Source organism: Muntiacus reevesi, chromosome 8, assembly GCF_963930625.1.
Source record: "Muntiacus reevesi chromosome 8, mMunRee1.1, whole genome shotgun sequence".
NCBI classification, from domain to species: Eukaryota; Metazoa; Chordata; class Mammalia; order Artiodactyla; family Cervidae; genus Muntiacus; species Muntiacus reevesi.
Window position 1 is genome coordinate 74,544,556 of NC_089256.1, and position 23,460 is coordinate 74,568,015.

General features: G+C 42.7%; 1 protein-coding gene across 5 annotated transcripts in view; it reads left to right on the forward strand.

The window, feature by feature from the left end:
* MECOM (MDS1 and EVI1 complex locus) overlaps positions 1-23,460 on the forward strand; it is a 614,971-nt gene that overhangs the window by 39,902 nt on the left and 551,609 nt on the right. Inside the window, exon 1 of one of the 5 annotated variants that reach the window (XM_065943619.1) lies at positions 2,600-2,659. The exons of 3 other annotated variants lie outside the window; for them this stretch is intronic. The gene's annotated coding sequence lies outside the window, so the exon portion shown is untranslated. Of the gene's footprint in view, positions 1-2,599; positions 2,660-23,460 lie in introns of those variants that run through there. One more of the 5 variants, XM_065943618.1, reaches the window with a different exon arrangement.

Sequence of the window (23,460 nt, forward strand, 5' to 3'; positions counted from 1 at the left end):
CTGAGCCATCAGGGAAGCCCATATGTGATCTTTGCTGACTTCTTTTACCTCTTTGGACCTTGAACAAGTCCATCCGTGAAATGGAGCAATACATACAATTTTTTCTCAGAGTTATTGTCTGAGCCATCGAGGCTACCTGGCTGGTGAGAGAATGGAATGTTTTGCAAGGAGGATCATGTCATTGAACTAAATGACTGAATGAATATCATGTCATCTCTCAGAGTTTTCTGCGTAGCTTTATTCTGAATATCACTTTGCTGGAATGCTTCTAGGGAAGCGAAAGGGAAGGAGTAAGTAAGAAGAGATGACAGCTAGCAGCATTTGCTCACTCTCCTACAAGCTGTGTCTGAGTGCTCCCCGTGCACTCCTGGTGCTGGTGTAGATGAGGTCTCTAAACTCAAGCACCTTATGGAATTTGTGCTAAGTGCATGGTAGAGAAAGACTCAAAGTGCCATCATTCTCCCTGAGATGGGAAAAAGGCAAACAAAACAACAACCACAGACAAACCCAGCCTTGTGTTTTTCTATCCTTAGCATGTGTATGCAAGCTAAGTTGCTTTGGTCGTGTCTGACTCTTTGTGACCCCATGGACTGTAGCCTTTAGTATATCTGTTTCTGAAGTGTTGAGTGTAGATGAGAATGGAGAATGGGGCAATTTCGGTGGTTCACAGGCTGACGACTCCACAGTCTTGAGCCAAGAAGTGAGAGTCCTTTCCTTTCAGGCTCTCTTTTAGTCCTTCCAACAATTGCAAGAAAAAATGCAGATTAACATGTGCTAATGCTCAATAGAGATATTGAGCATAAAGACAGAGGCTTAGTTGGGTGACAAAATTTAGCTAGAATTTAATAACATTGCTTAGTTTTCATTCTCGATACCATTCACTGTATCATAGCAGATGATACTGGTTTTCCATCTGAAATTGTTCTTTTTAAAACGCATTTAAGGATCGGAAGTAAATGCTTGATTCTTCAAGCCATCAAGTTATTATGGTCCAGGTGACATGCAGGTGACTGTCAAGGAGGTACCAGGAAGCATTTAAGATCTTGAAGAGGCAAGACTGGGTGAAACCAGGGCACCAAGTCCAAGCCTGAGGTCCCTCTGCCGTGTACAGATGAATTTTGGCGTGAAATTTTCAGAACGTTGTTGTTCAGTTGCTCAGTTGTGTCCAACTCTGTGACCCTATGGACTGCAGCATACCAGGCTTCCCTGTCCTTTACCATCTCCCAGAGTTTGCTCAGACTCACATCCATGTGAGTCGGTGATGCCATCCAACCGTCTAGTCCTCTGTCATCCCCTTCTCCCACTGCCTTCAATCTTTCCCAGCATCAGGGTCTTTTCAGAATAGTAGGTTTTCATTCCTCATAACTTGTGGGGATGAAGAGAAAAATGCCTCAAACTGCATCGTCCCGGTGGGTCATGGGACAGACCCAGGCCACCTGCTAAGCGAGCTACTCTCGGAGTCCCGGTGTCCCCCAGGCCCATTTCTTCAGAGCTCCCCCCAGCGTGCCCTGCAGTGCTTTACATTTTTAGCAGAGATCATTTTGTTCCCCCCACACCCTTCCCAGGTGGCGCTAGTGGTAAACAGTCCGCCTGCCAATGCAGGAGACATAAGAGATATGGGTTTGATTCCTGGGCTGGGAAGATCCCCTGGAGGAGGGCATGGCAACCCACTTTAGTATTCTTGCCTGGGGAATCCCATGGACAGAAGTGCCTGGTGGGTTACAGTCCATGGGGTGGCAGAGTTGGGCACGGCTGAAGCAACTTAGCATGTGTTGTCCCAGCAGGTGATTTTCCCGCACCTGCAGGGATGCAGTAACTGCTGATGACTTTGAAATGGCACGGGGGTGATGGCAGAGAGTTGCCGTGTGTTCTCCCTGCTGTGGAGAGAAGGCAGGTTCCTTTCTACGCTGTGTGAATGGTGCTGCCAGCCTCCCTCGCTCCATCTGGCAGTCGTGTTGGGACGGGTCCGAATGGCCAGTGGAGAGGTGGGAGGGGACTGTCCCTGGTCAGGGCTGGTGGAGGTGGGCTGGCAGCAGGAGCTGGCATCCTGCTGTTCTCAGGGGACCCCCCTTTGATGGATGTCCAGGCAGCCTGCGCCTCATAGACCACCTGCCGGTGGCCGAGGTGGTGAAGCATGTCCCTGTTAACTCCACTCCAGGCAGTGAACTGTAGCGGGAGCAAAGCCCAGGAAATGGGCATTAGTGGCAGTGGTAGAGATGGAGTGACCAGCAGCAAACCTCTCTGCTTGTCCGCAACCATTCAGTAATTCCAGAGGCAACGTGCTCAGAATCTTAGCAAGAGAGCCCTGGGAAGGGAGTGGGCTTTCCATCCACCTTCTTGTGTGCATATGGCTTTCCAGTCTTATTCTTAAAAAAAAGAAAATTCAACTAAGATACTCCTGCTTCAACAGTAGAATCTCTTGGCTGGGGAGAGAGCGGTCAGTCATTCGTTCCCAATTCAGTGTTCATCGGGCTTCCCTGGTGTCTCATATGGTAAAAGAATCTGTCTGCAATGCAGGAGACTTGGGTTTGATCCCTGGGTTGGGAAGATACCCTGGAGAAGAAAATGGCAACCCACTCCAGTGTCTTGCCTGGAGGATCCCAAGGACAGAGGAGCCTGGCGGGCTATGGTCCATGGGGTGGCGAAGAGTCGGACACGAGTGAGTGACTAACACCCTCAGCTTTCATTGAACATCATTTAGAAAGAGCTGGGTAGGAGTGAGGGAGCACAGGGTGGCGGTGCATTCATGGCTTTACCTTCACGAAGGGCCTTCAGTTTAAACTTGTGAGCTTTATCAAATGAGAGTATATATACTGAAACAGAGGTACATGGAGGTTTGAACAAAGCCCATTCTAAAACTTTAAACTTGTATGCCATTATGAAACCATGCTGTCTGCATGGCATGATGATTCAAGCATACATATAAATCTTATATTTCTACACATTTTGAAAATGCAAAAAGCATAATATTTGTTACCTGTTAACATTTTGAATATACCACGTTTTTGTAAAGGTATTTTTGCCTCTTTCTCTTCCTCCTCCTCCAATCACCTGGAGAAACTTCCGGCGGGGTGTGTGTGTGTGTGTGTGTGTGTGTGTGTGTGGAATCTTTCCAAGCAAGAGCTAGAGAATGAGGGGAAGGGATGGTGTTCTTCATGGATTAAATACTTTGAATTCTTTGGTCAGTAAAACACTGTGGTTATCCAGTCTGCTTCTGCATGGCTCTTGAGATATGTGCTTATTAGCCAGGTTTTGTCTCCCAGTAAGATGTTCATAACAGGGCTTCCCAGGTGGCTCAGTAGTAGAGAATCTGCCTGCCAATGCAGGAGATGCGATAGAGGTGGGTTTGATCCTTGGATCAGGAAGGTCCCCTGGAAAAGGAAATTGCAACCCACGCCAGTATTCTTGCCTGGAGAATCCCCATGGACCGAGAAGCCTGGCAGGCTGCAGTCCATGGGGTTGCAAGGAGTCTTACACACCTGAACACACATGCACACAACACAAGATGTTTGTCAAAGTGTGTGGCCAACAGTGAGTCCTGTGCGTCTCTCCACTTTGAGTCTGCTCCTCCGGGTCCAATAGCCAACTTTCTGGCCTGCAAGGACACCTGTGGTTTCCAGTCTCCAGGTCTTTGATTGAACTCTATCTCCGGGATGGACTAGGAATACTCTTCCCCCTGAGCCCTTGCTGGAGAACTTTGAATCATCCTTTAAGGCCTGGCCACCTCTTCTTTGAAGCTTTGCTGAATCACCTTTGTAGCACAAAGCCTGCACTCCCATCTGTGCCGTGGAATATATGGTTCCTATCTTGAAGGGCATCACACCCTCGTATGTACCTTGATAGTGTACAGGGAAGGCTGTGTTGTGTTTGTGTGTTAACACCCCGTGAGCTTCCTGTCCAGGTTCACCTCTCATTCATCCTTAAATCCTCAGCCAAGTAGCTTGCAAAGGAAAGGTGCTCCATAAATGTTAAATATAATTGAGTCTTTTAATAAAATGATGAGTGTAACCTCTAACACTATAAAAATTAAACAAAAACTCTCAGAAGCAACAATGTGCACTAAAAATTAATTTGAAAATTTCCTTCCATATACTGTTAGCAAAGTACTTTACTTTTATAGGCCTCTCCTGTGCTATAAAACTCCCAAGTGTTCTAAAAATATTTTAAAAAAATAGGCATTTAGAACTACTTTAATGAACTACTTCCAAATGTGGCTACAATGTTTGAGGCTTTCACCGCAGCAGGTGTAAAACCAGCCATTGAAGCTGAGGACCAGGAAGCCGGGAATTCTTGGCCCCAGGTTGAAGTGGTGGCCTGTTGAGATTCCACACGTGTCAGGGGACACAGCTCCTGGTGGAGACCCGGGTTAAAGGGCTGAAGATTGTCTCTGAGGGTGCTCTGTGGTCTGGAGAGCCTCTTCCTGAGTTCTTGCAAGGTAGTTGGTGCATCTCCAATTCTCTTTTGACCTGACTTTGCTTAGTGCAGGCTTCATGAAGGCTGGCCCTTCACCAACCATCTAAATCCAGTACTGCTCATGTCTGAAGTGTAAATCAAGGCTTTCTCTACTACCTCACAGAATGGTAAATTCATTCCTGTCCTCTTTCCTGATTTTCTAATGGCCCTTGTTTATAAGTGCTTTATGGTAAAGGGTGTTTGAGAAAGCTATTAGTCTATCTCACAAGTTAATGTTTGGAAGGACAAAGGCTGGTCTAAAATATAGTAGGAAACAAGAAAGAGGAAGGTGTGGCACAGAAAAGAAGTATGAATTATTTCATTTGCTTCTATGAGTTTGTTTTTTCAGTTTATAATTCCTAAAAGTTTAGTTTAAAATGTTGCTGTTAGCATCTTTTTAAAAATTAGGATCCAGTATTAACTTTCCCACTTTGAGATTGCTTGAATGTTTTTCACCTGTGAGGAACAACACATTTTTAAATTTTATTTTAAAAATAGCATTTTCATCTTTTATTTTTATCATGACCCTTTATTTTTTTAAATTTTATTTATCTATATTTATTTTGATTGCACAGGGTCTTTGTTGCTGCACGCAGGCTTTCTCTAGCTGTGGTGGGGGGGGGGCACCTGTCCACAGGCTTCTCTTGTTGCAGAGCACAGGTTCTGGGCACGTTGCCTTCAGTAGCTGCAGCTCACAGGTTCAGCACTGTGGCTTGCCAGCCCTTGAGCACGTAGCCTTCAGTAGTTGTGGTGTACAGGCTTTAGTTGTTCTGTAGCACGTGGGATCTTCCCAGACCAGGGATGGAACCCATGTCCCCTGCACGGGCAGGTGGATTCCTATCCACTGGACCAACAAGGAAGTCCTAACATTTTCATCTTTGATTAAACTACAACTTAGATACAGTTCTATCTAGGTTATTTTTCCTATGCTTAGCTCATGCCAGTATGTATATAATGCAGTGTGGAAAAGCATTAATTAAGCTATTAGGTAACGTCACTCTGTAGCAGTTTCAGGTGTGGCCATGTGACTAGTGGGAAGGCTAATAGCTGTGCTTGTATCTTGGCAGCAGATGGCTTTTCACTCTTGCCTCATTTCTGAGTTTCTGCAAAGGTTAACCACATGAAATGACTTTTGTATCTCTGTTCAAACCTCACGATGCAGTGCCATTTTTGTGGGGCCATGTACACCTGCTTTCACTAGACTCCAGTCTCATAAAACTGTCAATGCATCCTCTCACAAGAACACATTAGCACTGTTTAAAGTAAAGGGGTGTGCATCACTTTTTTGACTGCTGTAACTCATTATAAGCAGAACTTAAAAAAGGGCTAATTGATTGGTCCTCCTTTAAGGTGATACAGATACAGACTGATATCAGCAATTTTAGTGACACACCAAAGAGTTACCTAACCCTTATGTAGCATTTAAGATGTGCACATATGTCTGTGTGCTCACAAGGGTAAGGTGTCTGTGAAGATGTATTGTGAACCAAGAAAGGGAAAAATTCAACTTATTTGAGAGACGAATTGAGAGAAGCAAGGGTAAGATGAGAGAGGAAAAAGAAAAAAGATATCTTAAAATTCACATAGGATCATTAAGGAATAGAGAATAGACATATAGAATCAAGGGCAAATGTATGTAAAAGCAACAAGATATTCATTTACTTCCCCCTCCCAATTATTGTTAAATTTTTAACTGGGCAAAATCAGCTTATGCCAGTTAGACATAGAGAAACTTTTACTGAAAATGCACAGTGCCAGGGACATTCTTCTAATATAATATAACCAACGAAAATAGAGATGAGTCTTGAAGTTTGGAGCTTGAGGATAAACTACACAACAAAGGCAAGAAGATACAGTGAATTTTATAAACCTATCAGTCCTGTGATAGATTGATCTGAATTCTTTCTGAGATTCCAATTTTGATTCAAGGGAAAAAAAATCTCGGGAAACCATCAGGAATTTTTTGCCCTGCATACTCATCACCCATGTACATAAACTTATAACTAAAATGAGATTTTGTAAACAGAATTGATAAATGGCTGTTGCATACTAATTAATAGCTTATGCTATTTTTCCAATGTGCTAGCTTTTGGCTGGGTAATTTTTTTGATAATCAGCTTGAATTGTTTGAAATGGGAAGTTATTTATGCTCTGAGCTTCTGATTGCATGCTCAGTAGTTTCAATCGACTCTTTGCTACCCCAAGGACTGTAGCCCACTAGGTAGGCCCCTCTGTCTATGGGATTCTCCAGGCAAGAATACTGGAGTGGATTGCCATTTCCTCCTCCAGGGAATCTTCCTGACCCAGGGATTGAACCTGTATCTTGCTTGGTAGGCAGATTCTTTACTGCTGAACCATGAGGGGAAGCCTGAGCTTCTGCTCAACCCTCCCAGTTTGGGAATAACCTCTGATCGCTTGTCAATTGCCTTGAGATTCTCAGATGAGATTCTCAGATGAAATGAAGCTCGCATTGCCAAATATTTTCGCTGAGTCCAGTGATAGATCACCTAAGCGTATCCTTCTTAACAATTAACTTCAATTTAGAAGACATTTAGAGTCTTCTGGAGGACATTTAACAGCAAGGGAAGTGATTTGTGGAAAGACTGTGAATTCCAGTCTTTCAGATGAAAGATGATAATGGGATTGAAGTCTTTTCTTCTGATTTATTATTTGTGTCCCCATTTCTCACACAGTGAAACTTCATATTTTTTCAGGGAGCTGAGCTTGCTTCAGCCCCATACCTGAGACCATTATTAGAGGGTTGGATCCCTTTTGAGGCCCTAGTTATGGCTTTTAAGTACATTTAGTATATAACAGGTAAGGCTTACGAGCCTGGCCAAAAGTGAAAGCTGTTGTGAAAATAACTTTGACCAAAGGCAAAGAGTGTGGAAAGAAAGAGCTACATAGAAGATGTATTTCATCATTTCAAGTCAGTATGTTTTAGGAGGCGGTGTGGGGAGGAAAATAAAATAATGAGAACTCAATTGGAAAACAGAGAATATAGAAACTAGAAGAAAGATCTCAGTGAAAATATGACTCTTTTAAGAATTAACTCCACTGTTAATCCATTACATGCCTCGTATTTGTGACTGCCTTTGGCAACTCTGTGTGGGCTTTTGTACATCACAGCTCTGAAGAACTGCTTCTGTAGAACTAAAGAACTAAAAAATCACAGTTCTTTCTCTGGACGAACCTCCTCATCCCTGAAACTCAGAAGGGTTGGGCTCTCTGGTGATGGTCGCAGATTTCAATCTCGATGAGAAATTCCTTGTCAGGGACAAGTTGCTGTAAAGCAGGGCCGTTTTCCCAGAGGGGCTGGTAAAAATACACACGCATTAGCAAGGGGAAGACACCACCAGGTTGAGCCTCCCAGTCAGAAGTTGAAATGTTTGTGCACACCAGACAGTGTGTCTGGCTACCTCGCGGGACAGTCCATGTTTGGTCTGGGAAGGCCAATGGCTGAGTAACAATGACCAGGCCCCAACAGCCGGAAGAGGCTCTTTTATAAATGGCTTTCTCATTAGGTTGAGTGGGAGTGTTTTTCAGCAAATGGCTCAGAGGGAGAGCAGCCCAAATGACTTCCTGTCAGAGGGCAACACACAGGTCTGTGAGCCCAGACTCTTCCACGGGCTTACCTTTCACTGGAAGGTGCCACCCCCTTTGCTGGCATTGCTCTGGCAACACTTGGTTTCCTTTCTTGGGGGATCTTTTGGGGACTCTGCTAGTGTGGGGCACTTGACATCTTCTAGAGCAGTAGTCCCCAACCTTTTTGGCACCAGGGACCAGTTTTGTGGAAGACAATTTTTCCACAGACCAGGGGTGGGGGATAGTTTTGGGATGATTCAAGTGCCTTGCGTTTATTATACCCTTTATTTCTATTATTATTACATCAGTTCCACCTCAGATCACAGGCTTTAGATCCCAGAATTTGGGAACCCCTATGCTAGAGGGCTGTCCCCATCCATCCTCACTTTCCAACCAGAAGCTTTTCGACACAGACATCAAAGAGGGCAGTGGGTCAGACAGGTGGAGAGGCACCGATTATATAAAAGTCAGTGCTGGCCAGTGTGTGTGTAATTATTTATTTCAGCTTTCTGTAAAAGGAGGGGCATTTTCTTCAAGCCAGGAAGAAATCTTGGCAGTTTCCCAGTTGTGAAATTCTATTGACAAAGGTGTTAAGCGAAGGGCAGGGCAACGTGGTCTGCTAGGCCCCTGCGCCTTCATCTCTGTGACCTGGGCATGTGTCAGGCCCGGACTGAACTGACCGGAATGACTCTGATTTGATGACCGTTAAAGGTCAGGCATATAATGGGATCAGATGTGTCAGTGGAGGTGAAGTACATAGCATAATAGATTGACGGTAATTAAGTAGTCGTGTTTAATAAGAGTCATCAGAGTTAAAGGCAGTGTTGGAATGAGCAGCTTGGGAAAGAGCGGGAAGGCCTGAAGAAAGGAGCTGGGAAATATGTCAAGGAATCACCTTTTTGTTACACTAAAGGAAATGCCAGAGGAATTGTGTGTGTGTGTGTGTGCATGCGTGCGTGCCCATTTGTGTTTTAGGAGACATGGCATGTTTTCTGCCTAAAAATTGTGTTTTTTAAAAAAAAATTTTTTACTGTGTTTCTGGATGATTTTTTAAAAGGCAAGGGGAATAGGTAGAGGAGAATTTATGAACTTATAAATGAACTTATAATTCAATGTATGTCTAGAAAATATGAACCACAAATCCTCCAATAAAAATATTTCAACAAGCAGTTCAAACACTAGTCTTTATTTTCTGTTGGATGAGATGCTGGGTATTTGCTGTATTTGATTTTTATCTAAGTCATCAAACTCCTAGAATTGGTTAATTGCTTGTGTGATGACGATTGTGAGGTTTTAGAAAGTTCTCATTCTTCAGTAATACTGAATTCTATTATTGTTAAACATTATTGTTTAGTAAGAGAACACATTGAATTAGGATTACGTGAAAAAGGGCAATTTGAGGGTATTGTAACTATCACACGTTTTCAGTATTATGTTTGCACAAACCATCAGTGGTCATCTGGATTTATACATGGATTTTCTGTCTGGTGGAGAAGGAAATGGCAACCCATTCCATTATTCTTGTTAGGAGAATCCTGTGGGCTGAAGTCCATGGGGTCGCAAAGAGTTGGACATGACTGGGCAACTAACATTTTCTGTCTAGAATGATCAGGTGTTGAGAAATCAAACAGCTAACCAGGACTCTGTTGACCATGCCACCTAGTAAATGAAGAGACCAGGGAAAGGGCTTCCTGTCTAAACTTCCTTGTGGCTTAACAAGTCTCAATGACCCATGCTTCAGGCCGTTCCCTTCCTGATTCTCTGTGCCACAGATATATGTGAAAGAGGGGTTCTGGATTTCAGGAGTTCTGACTTACTCTTTTCACTGGGTCTTTGGCTCAGTATATAATTTCTACCTGGAAGCAAAACTGAGTTGGGAAAAAGATTCTGAAGTGGAAATATTTTTTTATGAATTACTTGCCATTCTTCCTTCTAGAGACCATGACCCGGATGGTCTGACCTCAGAGTCTGTGCTCTGAACCACTCCGTTATAGTGTCTGAGAGTCCTCAAGAGTATGGCTTGGTTTTATGAGGGCTTGATCTTATCTTTGAAACTCTGGAGCCATCGAAGTGCCAGGCACACAATAGGAGCTCCATAAATGGAAAGTACTAGTGATATAATCAGATTAACTAACTCCCACTGATATTTAGCTAATTTATTCATTCTGACAAAAATGTCTCCAGAATATAGTGATATAATCTTCGCACATAGGTGGAAGTTGATACATTTTGTGAGATATATTAGGGTGGGTGCTCAAATAGTGTCAATCACAGAGCTGTCTAGTTTTGCTTAGTCTGAAAATAACCTCTTTTTTCAGCATATGGCCCACAAGTAAGCAGGGTCTTAGATATATAGAGTCTTAGGGCTGGCAGTTAGGTTGGTCCAGCCCCTTTCTTTTTAAGAATAGGCTAACTATTGACAGAAGCTGTCCAGGCTTTTTGGGGGGAGATCTGTTGGAATTTGTGTGATAGCTCAAAATATTTATGGAGAAAGAGAGTTTGGAGTGCTTGTACCTCAAGTTGTTAGCTTTTAAACTTGATGGCCAACGTCTTATCTCTTGTCAGTCCTACATCACATGTCAATGCCAGCAGGTAATGGTGGTGGTCGACAGACCAGGTTTAGTACCTTGGAAGTTCCAGACACATTTATAAGCAGTTTGAGGATGGCACAATAAACAACTACTATGATTGTTTGTTTTTCAAAAGCATTTATAAACAATCAAATGAATCAAACAGCTATTCTACAACAACTACTACTGTCGTGACTAGTGACAGCTAACATTTATGGCATACTTCCTGCCTGCCAGAAATTGTTCTAAGAACTTACATGTACTAATACCTTAATTCTCACAGCAATTCAATGAAGTAGATGCTGTTAATATGCTCATTTCATAGACTAGGAAACTGAAGTACTGAGAACTTAGTAAATTAAGAAGCTAAGAAATGTCAAATGGAGCACAGTTGCAAATTAATACAAAAATTCTTCCATGCTACCTGATATGCTTCCCTGGTGGCTCAGATGGTAAAGAATCTGCCTGCAGTGTGGGAGACCTGGGTTTGATCTCTGGGTTTGGAAGATCCCCTGGAGAAGGGAATGGCAACCCACTCCAATATTCTTGCCTGGAGAATTCCCTGGATAGTCCATGAGGTTGCAAAGAGTCCGACATAACTGAGCAGCTAACACTTTCACTTTCACCTGATATATTCTAGACTCCTTTATTTATTTTAATTCCATTATAAAGCTGGATCTTTAGAAATTCTAGGCTTTCTAAGTTGAAAAGGAATTTAGAAAGCAGCTAGCCTATAGCAAATTCCAAAATTAATTTGGAATTTGAGACTCAGAAAGGTGTAGTGACTTTCCTAAGATCACACAGCTCTTTGAATGCAGACTGAAGTTCTGAACTGTTTCTCTTATAATGGCCTATATTTTTCATGTTACCTTTTCATTTTCAAGATAGCATAAAATCATTGTATTTAGTCTTCTATCTCCTTCCATTCTATATAAGAGAAGACAAAGACACACACACAAAACAAAGTAGATCTAATTCCTTGTTAAGTGTTCCTGACTGCCCGGGTTGCACTAGGATCTATGATGTAGGAGGCCAGAACCTTTGCTTGCTTCCATGAGCCTGGTATCTGGCTGCACCTTGATAAAGGCAATAATAGGTGTTCTCAGCCTTTCATATTGCCCCTCCACTAGGCTGTTTTGGCTGTGGTTACTTCTTGAGCCCATGGAGACAACCTTGGCTGAATCACTTAAAACACTTAATCACAACCAAGCACCTTATTCTACCAAAATAACTCCTTTTAAAAGTGTCCCAACTTGATCAACAGACAAGCATCAAATGGTGAGAGGAAAGCTGGAAGCAGACCTCGTAATTGGACTGTGCAATTGAAAGAGCAGAATGATTTAGCAATGATTGAACATTTGGCAAAGAATTTTTCATCAGGCTTTATCCCAAGTCTTTCAACGGAGGCGGGGGGGGGGGGTGGGCAGTCTTCTGAGAACTGTTTGAAATGGTGGAACAGCAATTAAAGCCCTTCATCGTTCACAGATAGGAAGCAGAAATAAATGTAGTTGCCAAATAAGGCACTGTGGGTGTTGGAAGCTCGAGAGTTGCAATGGAAACAAACCTGTTGAAAACCAAATAAGATGAACACCGGGGAGTACAAAAGGAGGAAGGAAGATGACCATCACTCGGGCCCTCTGAGCCTTGTGTTAAAATGAGAATTCTGTCCCCTTCTAAGAATAAGTCTTCCAGTATTCACTTCAGGAAGTCCCATTGCTTCAGCTTGGATGGCTCACATGAAAAACAAAGCAATTGTTTGTTGACACGTTATTCTAGCAGGTGCAGTTCCATTTTAAACGAGAAGCTGCTATTGTTTTCAGGAATCGTGTTGATGACTGTCTTGAAACATGAAGGGCTGGTTCCTCTGTGGGGGACACCAGGGTGATGTTTTTCGCTTTAGCCTTTGGATCTGATGATTCTCACCCTTTGTACATTGACGACTAGTACCACCTAGATCTTTATGCAGGTTTTAAAAGGGAAAGCCAGTTCGCTTTTTTATAAACAATTAAAAAAAATCTGATTTTCATATTCTGAAAATTCTGGGGCAGGGAGGGGTGACTAGGGCTGTCCAGATGTTTGTTCGGTAGCCACTAGACACCTGAGGATGTATGGTCCCCCTTAATGTATCATCTTTGTTTGAGGGGAAGGTCGGTCAGTAAGAGGTAGGGCTGTGTTGCCTAGTTCAAGGGTCCCCAAGTTCCAGGATCTAATGCCTGATGATCAGAGGTGGAGCTGATGTAAGAATAATAGAAATAAAGTGCACAATAAATGTAATGCCCTTGAGTCACGTCGGAACCATCCCTGCCTGCCCTGGTCCGTGGAAAAATTGTCTTCCGTGAAACTGGTCCCTGGTATCAAAAAGAGACTGCTGGCCTCAGGAGCAAGTGAGAAATGACTTTGGCATGAAGAGTTGGTGGTGACCTGCCTTGGCTAAAACCACTAGATTCCTGATGCCCAGTATTCACCCCAGGCAAAACGAGGGCAGGAAGGTGAGGGAACAGGTGTGAGAGAAAAATCTTGAGATGTTTCCTGTTTTATAAGCACGTAGGAGGGGAAGGACCAGGCAGGCTGAAGGCATCCAGGTCTCCCTTCCTTTTGTGTGGCGGTGACACGTTGCCAGCCTGGCCTTATTTGTGAGACGTGGGGCTGTGTGAAGTGCCTGGGTGATTTATGGGCAGCATGGAGCAGTAATCCCTCCCCTGGCTCTCTCCTCGGCCGTCTCGGCACAGAGGCACTAAATATCCAGCCCGACTGGGGATGAGCTGCCGCTGGTGGACTCCTGAGCCCGGGCTGTGTTAGCCTCGCAATTTACTTTTTCTAAACCACGATAAATTCAGGCACAAATGGCATCAAAATTAACTGTGAACGTGCCACCATATTTTGCAGGCTAGGAGTCTCATTGGCTCAGGCCTGGTTTGGCTTTTCTTAGCTGATTCACTTAACAAGAGAAAGAGTAGACCTTCTTTTCTTTTCATTCTTTTTATTATTTTTTTAGTATTAGGTGAGAGATTACTGGCTTTAACAAAATGCTTCCCCTAAGTGGAAGAAACAGCTGTCCTTCCTCTGAGGGGACACCACTGGTGTTTAACTAAAACACTTGCACCCACATAAACCATAGTTCATTATCTTCTGTGAGAAAGGCTCATTTATTTGTCATTACTAATGTTCACTGAACAGATATTTAATTGTTTTGTGCTATATGTTTCAGGGCTTCCCTGGTGGCTTGGATGGTAAAGAATCTGCCTGCAATGCAGGAGACCCAGATTCGATCCCTGGGTGGTGCTAGGAGTAAAGAATCTGCCTGCCAATGCAGGAGACATAAGAGTCGTGGGTTCAATCCCTGGTTGGGAAGATCCCCTGGAGGAGGGCACGGCAACTCACCCCAGTATTTTAGAGGGCTGCAGTCCATAGGGTCGTGAAGAGTTGGGAACTATTGAAACGGCTTAGCACACAGCACATATGTTTCACATGCAGTGGGGGAACAAAATGTAAATTAATATTATTAAGCCAGAACTATTCTGATGTTTTTAGGTCAATTACATTTCAGGGCATAGAAACCAGGCTGCAGTTTACTTAGTTGTCGTTTGATAACCTAGTGCTAGATCTTATCCTTTGGATGTTTGATAAAGTGAACTGAAGTAGTGACTGGTTAAGGTTGACAAGTTGTTCGGAAGGCGAATGGGCAGCCTTGCAGTATAATCTGGTTTCCTGGCCCTCTTAGTCACCACTTCTGGCTCTCCTTACTCCTGCTCCACAAGCTTCTTCCAGCAGACTGATGCCCCAAGGTCTTCAGGGACTCCCCTTTTCTGTTAGATGCTGAGGTGTGCATGTCGGTGTGGTGCTGAGAGCATGCCACACCCGGAGTAGGGCCCTGCATGTCTGCTTCGGTCTCCTTTCTTGCCCCCTCCCTTTCCCTCGGGTTCTCATAAGCTCATACTACTCAGCTGCAGTGCCCTGACTCACCCCTGTGTCCACACTGCCGTCCATTCCTGACAAAGGGCTGTTTTAGCTCAGACCTAAAGGACAAGTGGGTAAACAAGATACTGGGTAGTGTGTGTGTGTGCATGTGTGTGTGTGTGTGCACGTGTGGTTCAGACTTGTCACCTATTTGGAACGTCTTAAGCAAATCTCCTATTGTTTCTATGTTGAAATTTCTCCACTTCTAAAATGGGATTGATAATTTGCCATAGGTGTAATGTGAAGACTAAATGAGATGATAGATGTGAAATCATTTTCGTACTCTTTCCTTCCTTCTTTTGTTCTCTGTCGGGTCTTGGGGCATGTGGATGTTGCACTGTGGAACATGGACCCCCTAGTTGTGGGGCGTGGGCTCAGAAGTTGCAGTACTTGAGCTTAGTTGCTTCCTGGTATGTGGGAATCTTAGTTCCCTGACCGTGGATTGGACCTGCGGCCCCTGACCTGCAAGATGGATTCTTAACCACTGGACCACCAGTGAAGGCCCTGTTTTCTCATTTTGTTGTCACTGAACAGCAAAGGGAGCTTTAGGAAGCTCAGGGGAAAAGCCTGGAGCCATGGAAAGAAAGAAAGAAAGAAAAGTATTGTTGCTGTCATGTCCAATTCCTTGGGATTCCATCGACTGTAGACACCAGGCTCCTCCGTCCGTGAAATTCTCCAGGCAAGAATACTGGAGTGGGTTGCCATTCCCTTTTCCAGGGAAATCTTCCCAATCCAGGAATCGAACTGTGGTCTCTGGCATTGCAGGCAGATTCTTTACCGTCTGAGCCACTGGGAAATCCCAAAGTAGGAGCATTTTGGAGGCGAGAGCTTGGAGAGAGCCCAGGGCATGGGAGCTGAGGGACACGGAGCAAGGCGGGAAGAGTGAACAGTCATTCACCTTAGATGAGAGAAAGGAGAGAGTTGTTCCAAGAAGTGTTCTGGGACCATGCAAAGTTTAGCATGGAGTTTAGCAGGAGTTAATGCTCCTTGTGATCCTAAATGGCCAGCCTAAACTTTGCTGTCAGTGGGCTGCCCATTCTTAGGCTAGAACTGTAATATTTGTACATCTGTTCCCTGCATAGTTCTGCTTCTCCCACTGGCCACTACATTCTGGCCCATGTGAAGTGGGGAGATATTTTGTAGACCAAAGCTGTTCGAAGAAGAGAAAAATCAATACACTCTATAAACCATTTCAGTTTTTCTTGCATTCTGTGTTTGGTTGTTGCCTCGAAAATTTGGGGGTCAAGCTTATTAACCTCATTTGTCACAGCAGGAGGGAAGGCACCAGGGTAGCTTTTAATCACATGAGCCCACATTGCTGCTACTCCGAGTGTAGTCCATGGACCAGCTATGGGGCATCATCTGGAAGTCTGTTAGAAATGCAGATGGTTAGGCCTACTCCACACCTACTGAGTCAGAACTTGCATTTTTAACAAGATGCACAGGCATCTGTGCATAGCCTCACATACAAACACATATACTCATTGTGCATTAACATTTTCCCTATTTGTCTTAGTTTTTTAATTGAAAAATTCTAATTAGTGAAGGGAGAGCCACTCCCACATCTTCAAAAAATATATTGAGTTTGACTAATTGCTACTAATATTGGGGGTGAAAATAAAATAGGGATCTAGCCCTACTTTCTGTTGGATCACAGGCCCCCAAACTTTATTAGGAATTGGAGGATAGAGAATTGATTATTAACTTCAAGCTCTTCTGCACTTGTTTTAGCTCTGAAATTTCACTGAATAGTGTTATAAGCAGATATGATATACCAAGTAGGCTCAAGGCTCTGTGCACTGAATTTCAACAAAATTATTTCCTTTTGTATGATGAAGCCGATGGGAAAACATGTATAAGAGTTTTCCTCCTTCTTTGGGTAGTCTACCTAAAAAGATTAACTGGCCGAATTCTAAAGAAAGGCTTTGTACATGATTTTTTTTTAAAGCAAGGTTGGAACACTATTTTCTTGTGTCAAAGCAGAATTTTTGAACTTGAGAAGGGTCTGGTGTTGATGGTGCTTTTTAGTTTCAAGGAATGAATTTCTTTCTCTAAGCCTCTTAGTTCTTCTTCTCCAACGAAGCTTCCTAATAATTTAATTCACTGAACCAGGAGAGCTTGAAGCTTTCCTTGCCACCTCCAGGCTCCGTTTGTACACTTTCAAGGTTTAGGGGTTTCTTAGCAGTTGTCATCAAACAGACATCATGCTTTGGGTGTTGTCCTCATGAGCAGGAGAGGATCCTGGGGGAGACCCAGCAAGTATGTCCCACTGGCACTAAGCCCTTGACTAACATCAACACCCTCTACCGCCCAGCCCCCTCCGACTTCAAGGGCCAGTGGGCTGGGCCATTCTAGAAGATTTGGAAAGGAGCCACCAACAGGAATTACTGAACAATTGCTCTGTGAAACTTAAGATAACACTTTGTTCCATCACAGTGGAATTGCTGTGTGACAGAAGGAAATTATCTGTTTAGCTCTTGATTAACATTTATGTGAGAAAAATAAAATTAAAGGTGATAGTATCTAGTCCAAGAAATGCTTCAATTTGCTTGAAGGAACAAAAATGAATTTAACACTTTTGCAGAATGAACATAGCCAACATTGGAGGATTCGTTGTTTGAATTGCAATTGAAAAGAAACCTCTCCCCAACCAAAAATCTAACAACAACTTTTAAGATGCTAGTGGAATATCTCCTGGCTACTAAATTTGTTCCCTGAAATCAAGATTTCTGGAAATAACTGGATTATGAACGCATGTAGTGGTATGAAGTCATCCATCTCTAGGGATCATTGGCTGGTATGTTTGTGTGGGGTAATTTTATGGATGTCTACTTATTTTTAACAAGTAGAAAAAGCTGAATAAGGCTCACTGAATTCAGTATACATTCCCCAAGAAAATTAATAAGGAAACATTTTACCATTAGTATATTAAGTAATGGGCTTCCCAGGTGGTGCTAGTGGTAAAGAACCCACCTACCAATGCAGGAGATATAAGAGAAGTGGGTTTGATCCCTGGGTCAGGAAGATCCCCTGGAGGAGGGCATGGCAACCCACTCCAGTATTCTTGCCTGGAGTCCCCATGGACAGAGAAGCCTGGCAGGCTGCAGTCCATGGGGTCCAAAGAGTCGGATACGACTGAAGCGTCTTAACACATACACACCTATTAAGTAACCTCAACAGTACTTGTGGTAAAAAATGCTAGTAGAACTAACTTTTAATTCAGCCTCGAAATAAAGTATCAAAGTCATGTGTTTGTTCATCCAGTTCATATTATCATGGGTCTTCTATGTATAAAGCCTTAGGTTGGGCCAAATCGGGGGATACTGTGATGAATGACAGGTTTCTTGTGTTAACTTTGTAGCTGGCTAGGGAGATCTGAACATGGGACAAAGGGCATATTGAGAAAGTTAAGCCAAGGTAACAGTTATTCCTGCTATATCTCTAGCTTGTCCTTCCTTTGTTTAAATATGGGATCAGGTATTTGTACAAGCCATGGTATTTTATAAACATGTATTTGGTGCTTTAGACTAGTATAGTGTTTACACTATAGGCCAGAAACTTTCTGAAAACTTTAGAGATATGAACTCATCTAATCTACAGTTATTAACCCTGCTATTTTACAGATAAGAAAATTGAGGCACAGAAAGTTAGTAACTTGCCAAACTTACAGGAGGAGAATGATATGAACTTGGCAACCCAGCTCTGAGGTCTTCCCAGGCCCTTGCACTGTGCTCTTTCCAAAAGTGGTTGCACACATCAGTATAAGCCAAAAAGAAGTGTGAGAGCGCTCTGCTCATTAGGTAGTAGATCTGTTTCTATCATCTAGGGCTGCATTACAGAATACATGGTTGTCCCTCACTTCTCAAGCAGTGGTATGTTCTTAAACTATGGAAATCAAACCGCTATAAACATTTGAAAGAACCATGGGGAAGAGCTATCTAATGGAACCTGGTATTGGTAATGTGAAGGCTGTTTTGCAAAATAAGCACCAAGCCTTTTGATGATCTGTTTTGAGGTTTACAGTTTCCTCTTCCTTTTTATAATGTTGGGCATTTGTTCATATTGCTTTTATTGATTTGAAATGAATCCAGTGGTGTTTATGCACAAGGGTAATTCTTAGCCTTGTTTTGGGAGAAAGATTTACTACTAGAGGAAATATAAAGCTCTCTTTAAGTGAAAGAGGAATATTGGATGGGTATCCTCTATAATCTAGAGCTTCATTGAGGGTTACAGAAGTGTGTATATGTATACATGTAGATACAGATATAGAATTCTCTCTATATATAATTGAAGTCATTGTGAGTATATGCTCATCAGAATTTCCTGTGCTTTAATTTGAGTGTGTTTGTATATGTGTGTGTTTGTGTGTGACAGAGAGAAAGAGAGAAAGAGGGAGAAGTTGAAATTAAGGGAAGGGAAGGACAGGGAAGAGAAGGGAGGGTAAATGAAGAATCTTATGGAGGAATGAGATGAGTTAATGGCTATATAAGCTCACCAGTTTTGTTTTAAACTTTTTATTTTTTATTAGAGTATAGGCAATTAATAATGTTGTGATAGTTTCAGGGGAACAGCAAAGGGACTCAGTCATACATATACATGTATCCATTCTCCCCCAAACTCCCCTTCCAGCTAGGCTGCCACATTAAGCTCATCAGTTAGAAAGTCACAAACACCATTTTTGTTTAACCCATTAGCTCTGAAAAGGAAACTAAGACCAACTGTCTAGTTATACCTAGAAGGATATTTTGACGAGGGGCTGAGCTTGATCCTAGTTTGTTGCCCCCAGGTACTCTCTTTTGTTCATTTTCCTCAGTGCTGGGGAGAGATCCTGGCATGGAGCAGCTGCCCAGTGAGTGGGTGTGGAATGACTACAACCAGAGGCCTCCTGCAGAAAGCTCTCTACACCTTCAGAGAAGAGACCTTCTCATCTCAGACAGGAATCACTGGCCAGATGCCACCTGGTCCTTGAAGTCAGGCTGCCCCACTGAACTCACAAGCTTTGAAGCAGAGTGAGGCCAGCTCAGGAACTCAGCGGGAAGCCTTGCGTCTGTGACCTGGCCCAGTGGGTAGTGTAGGGAGACTCCAGTGTCCTTGCTCCAAGGCCAGAGATACAGGCCCAGATTACTCAGGGTCATGGGGTCCACATTCTTGAATGCAACTGGAGTGTTAATTAGTGACAATTACCTATTGGAAAAAAGAAGTCGAGTCCTGAGTGCTCCTTCCAAAAAGCTTAAAGACAGAAGGAAGCTTCTAACAATGGGTCGTAGGAGATGCATTTCCTCTCTGATGTTAAAAACAAGGTACTGTCTAATTGATGAGTAGTGGGGGCTTGCAGAGACGCTTTGATGAGCCATCTCCTGCTTCCTGATATTGTGACCCCCTCAACAAACACTGACAAATAAAACCAGCATGCCTTCAATATAAATGAGGGCACACTATCTGAAGAGATGCTTCGTTCTCAGGATGTGGTTGAAATCCTGTTATGAATAAGGTTTACATCCTTGCCACTGAAATAATATTTTTGTACTGTGGAAATCAATGGTGAGGGAAAAAACGGACAGGTCATCTAGTATGTAAACAACTTAACTTTGATGTAGTATCTTGTTTGCCGAATTTGGTCCTGGGGAAAGTCCAAGAACTAGTTATTTACTTGATTTCTCTCTTCCCTTTTCTCTCCCTTCTTCCCACTTAGCTTCTCTCATCTTCTCCTACCTCGGAGAGCATATGATCATGAATCCAACAGAACGCTGTTGTGTCAGAATTTCTTTTTGGCCTTGTAGCTTTTTTTCTCCTGGAGTAATCCTTAGGCATATAGGATTTTGCTAACTGTGATTTAAAATAGAACCAAGAGAGATTTGGTCTGAGGGAAGGCGAGAGCGTGTATTTTGTCAAGTTGCAAACTTGTGGAGAATTTGTGTGGACTACATTTCAAACAGAACTCAAATCTTTTGAGGCTCAAGTTCCATTTGCTCTTGGCAAAACACAATTTCCTGGTTCAAAAGAAAATAAGCACATAAAAAAGGGCCCCCAGGCTTCTTGGACATCAAAGCTTAGGAGATACTCTTATAAAACAGCATTTTGATGATTCTTAGATTATAGCAACTGGGAACATACAGATTAAAACTACCCTTGAACTACCCTTAAGTTAAAAAAAAACCCAGGGGCAAAGATGTTGGCAAACTGCATTAGACTTTGAATGTTTTTGCCAGAAGTGAGATACTTCAGTTAGTTTCCCTGTTGTCTCCCCAGTTGAATTTTTTGGGTAAAATCTCAGCTATGTCAGATGCCATTTCAGCTTCTTCCTGGTGTCCACTAAACCTCATACCTAAAAGAGTAATCATGATCCTTTTGAATCAACAGTTCTTTTGAAAATTATGTTTATAATTTTGCTTAATGTTTAAGCAACTTTATGGATTAGTATATCTTTGTACATAGTACCAAATTCTGGCCAATCAATAGGTTAAAAATATATTGTTTTAAAAATCATTCTAGATCAATGTTTCTCAATTAGGGACAATTGTGATCTCCTCAGGACATTTTGACAGTATCTGGAGACATTAAAAAAATTTTTTATTTTGTATTTGGCTATAGCTGTTTAACAATGTTGTAATAGTTTCAGGTGAGCAGTGAAGGGACTCAGCCTTAAATATACATCTATCCTTTCTCCCTCAAACTCACCTCCTATCCAGGCTGCCACAAAACATTGAGCAGTGTTCCATCTACTACACAATAGGTTCCATGTACTATGCTTACAATAGTGTTCCGTGTACTATGCAATTGTTGGTTATCCATTTTAAATACAGCAGTGTGTACATGCACATCCCAAACTCCTTAACTGTCCCTTCCCTCCATCCTTCCCTCCTTGGCAACTCTAAGTTTGTTCTCTAAGTCTGTGAGTCTCTTTTTGATTTGTAAGTAAGTTCATCTGTATCATTTCTTTTTAGAGTCCACATAGGAGAGATGTCATATGATGTTTCTTCTTCTCTGTCTGACTTCAGTCAGTATGACACCCTCTAGGCCCATCCATGTTGCCGCAAATGGCATTATTTCATTCTTTAGTGACTGAGTAATATTCCATTGTGTATATGTACCACATCTTCTTTAATCATTCCTCTGATGATGGACATTTAGGTTGTTTCCACATCTTGGCTATCATAAACAGTGCTGCGATGAATACTGGGGTGCATATATCATTTCAGAGCATGTTCTTCTCTGGATATATGCCCAGGAGTGGGATTGCAGGGTCAAATAATAACCCCGTTTTTAGGTTTTTAAGGCATCTCCATATTGTTCTCTGGAGACATTTCTGATGTCATTACTAGGGGATGAGGTTACTGTCGGCATCTTGTGGGTAGATGCCAGAACGCAGCTCAGTGTTTTATAATGCATAGGACAGTCACCACAACATAAAGGTATCCTTCTCAAGATTTCAGTAACACCGACATTTAGAAATTTTGTTCTAGATTCTGAAAGTTAAGGTCTCTCAGTCAAGTCCTACTCTTTGTGACCTCCATGGAATTCTCCAGACCAGAATACTGGAGTGGGTAGCCATTCCCTTCTCCAGGGGATCTTCCCAACCCAGGGTTCAAACCCAGGTCTCCTGCATTGCAGGTGGATTCTTTACCAGTTGAGCCACCAGGGAAGTTCTAGATTCTAGGAAAATCATAGACGGTTAGCATCTTTTTATACTTTCCTTTTATCCCAACCAAAATTGATATTCTTTACTGATTTCTGGGCAAAGATTGTTGGACTGGATAAAGAGGGGTGAATAAGAATGAGAAAAAGAAAGAGAGTGATAACTGAAAGGCTAAGTCAATCTTTTAGTGACTGAGGTCACAATGTATTCCATTATAACTCAGGAAAATAAAAATATTTTTTAAAGGGTCGATAATGATTCTGAGGCCCAGAGGTGGTTAGCTGCTATAAAAATATTCTTCAAGTCAGAAGGAAAGCAATAGAAACAGGATATGTTTTTGTATTTGTCATCATTTTCATGTCATTACATGCAGTTCCAAAGTGAGGTTAATAAAACACTCCCCTTCTTTACAACTGCCTGGCTTGCTTGTCTTGCCCCCTTGAAGTTTGTTCCATCATTCATATATTCAGACACTGACACAGCCTTGGAAAGGGCAAGAGTTGGGGAAGAAATATATGAATGGAAGCTTCCCTGGGCCTGGCTGAGGTCTGCAGAACAGTGTAGAGAAGTCAGCTAAGGCAGAAGTGCAAGGCACCATTCTGTACTGCAATCCAGCATAAGGTATAGGTTTTCTGGAAGAAATGGCAGTGGTGGCCAGAGACAATATTGCCACTCTTGGGGAATTTACCAATGTCTGTAAGTGTCATGGAGGTGGTGTCCTAAGAGCCAGAGCCATACCCTTTGAGGAGGGGTTCCCAAGCTCAGAAGCACCTGAAGCATGTCTCAGATCACAGCAGCAGCACATCAACAAAAAACAGATTCCTGGCCCTCTGGTCTCTGGCTCAGAATCTCCAGAAGGGGTGTTTATCAAGTGCCACAGGTGATTCTTGTCACTGTGCACGTTTGTAACACTCTCCCTGTGGGATTAGTAAAGCAAGAATCTCTCAGAGGGAACCTGAGTCCAGAGCCCCATCTTTAGCTATATCATCACCCCAAACAGACTCATTCACTTATTCATCTAGCAAACATCTGTTGCACACCTGTTGGTCTAGAGACTAAGGCTACTGTAAGACTGATAAGGTCCTTGCTTATGTTCAGGTTCATGAATGAGAACTAGGGTATTTTACCTGAGAAATTCCTTCTCTAATGCACCTCAGAGAGGAAGAGGGGAGCTTTGTATTATGGAAAAATTCAGGAAGATATTCCCACTAACACACATGTAGCTAGAAAATACACTTCTGGTGTTCAGATATGTCTAAT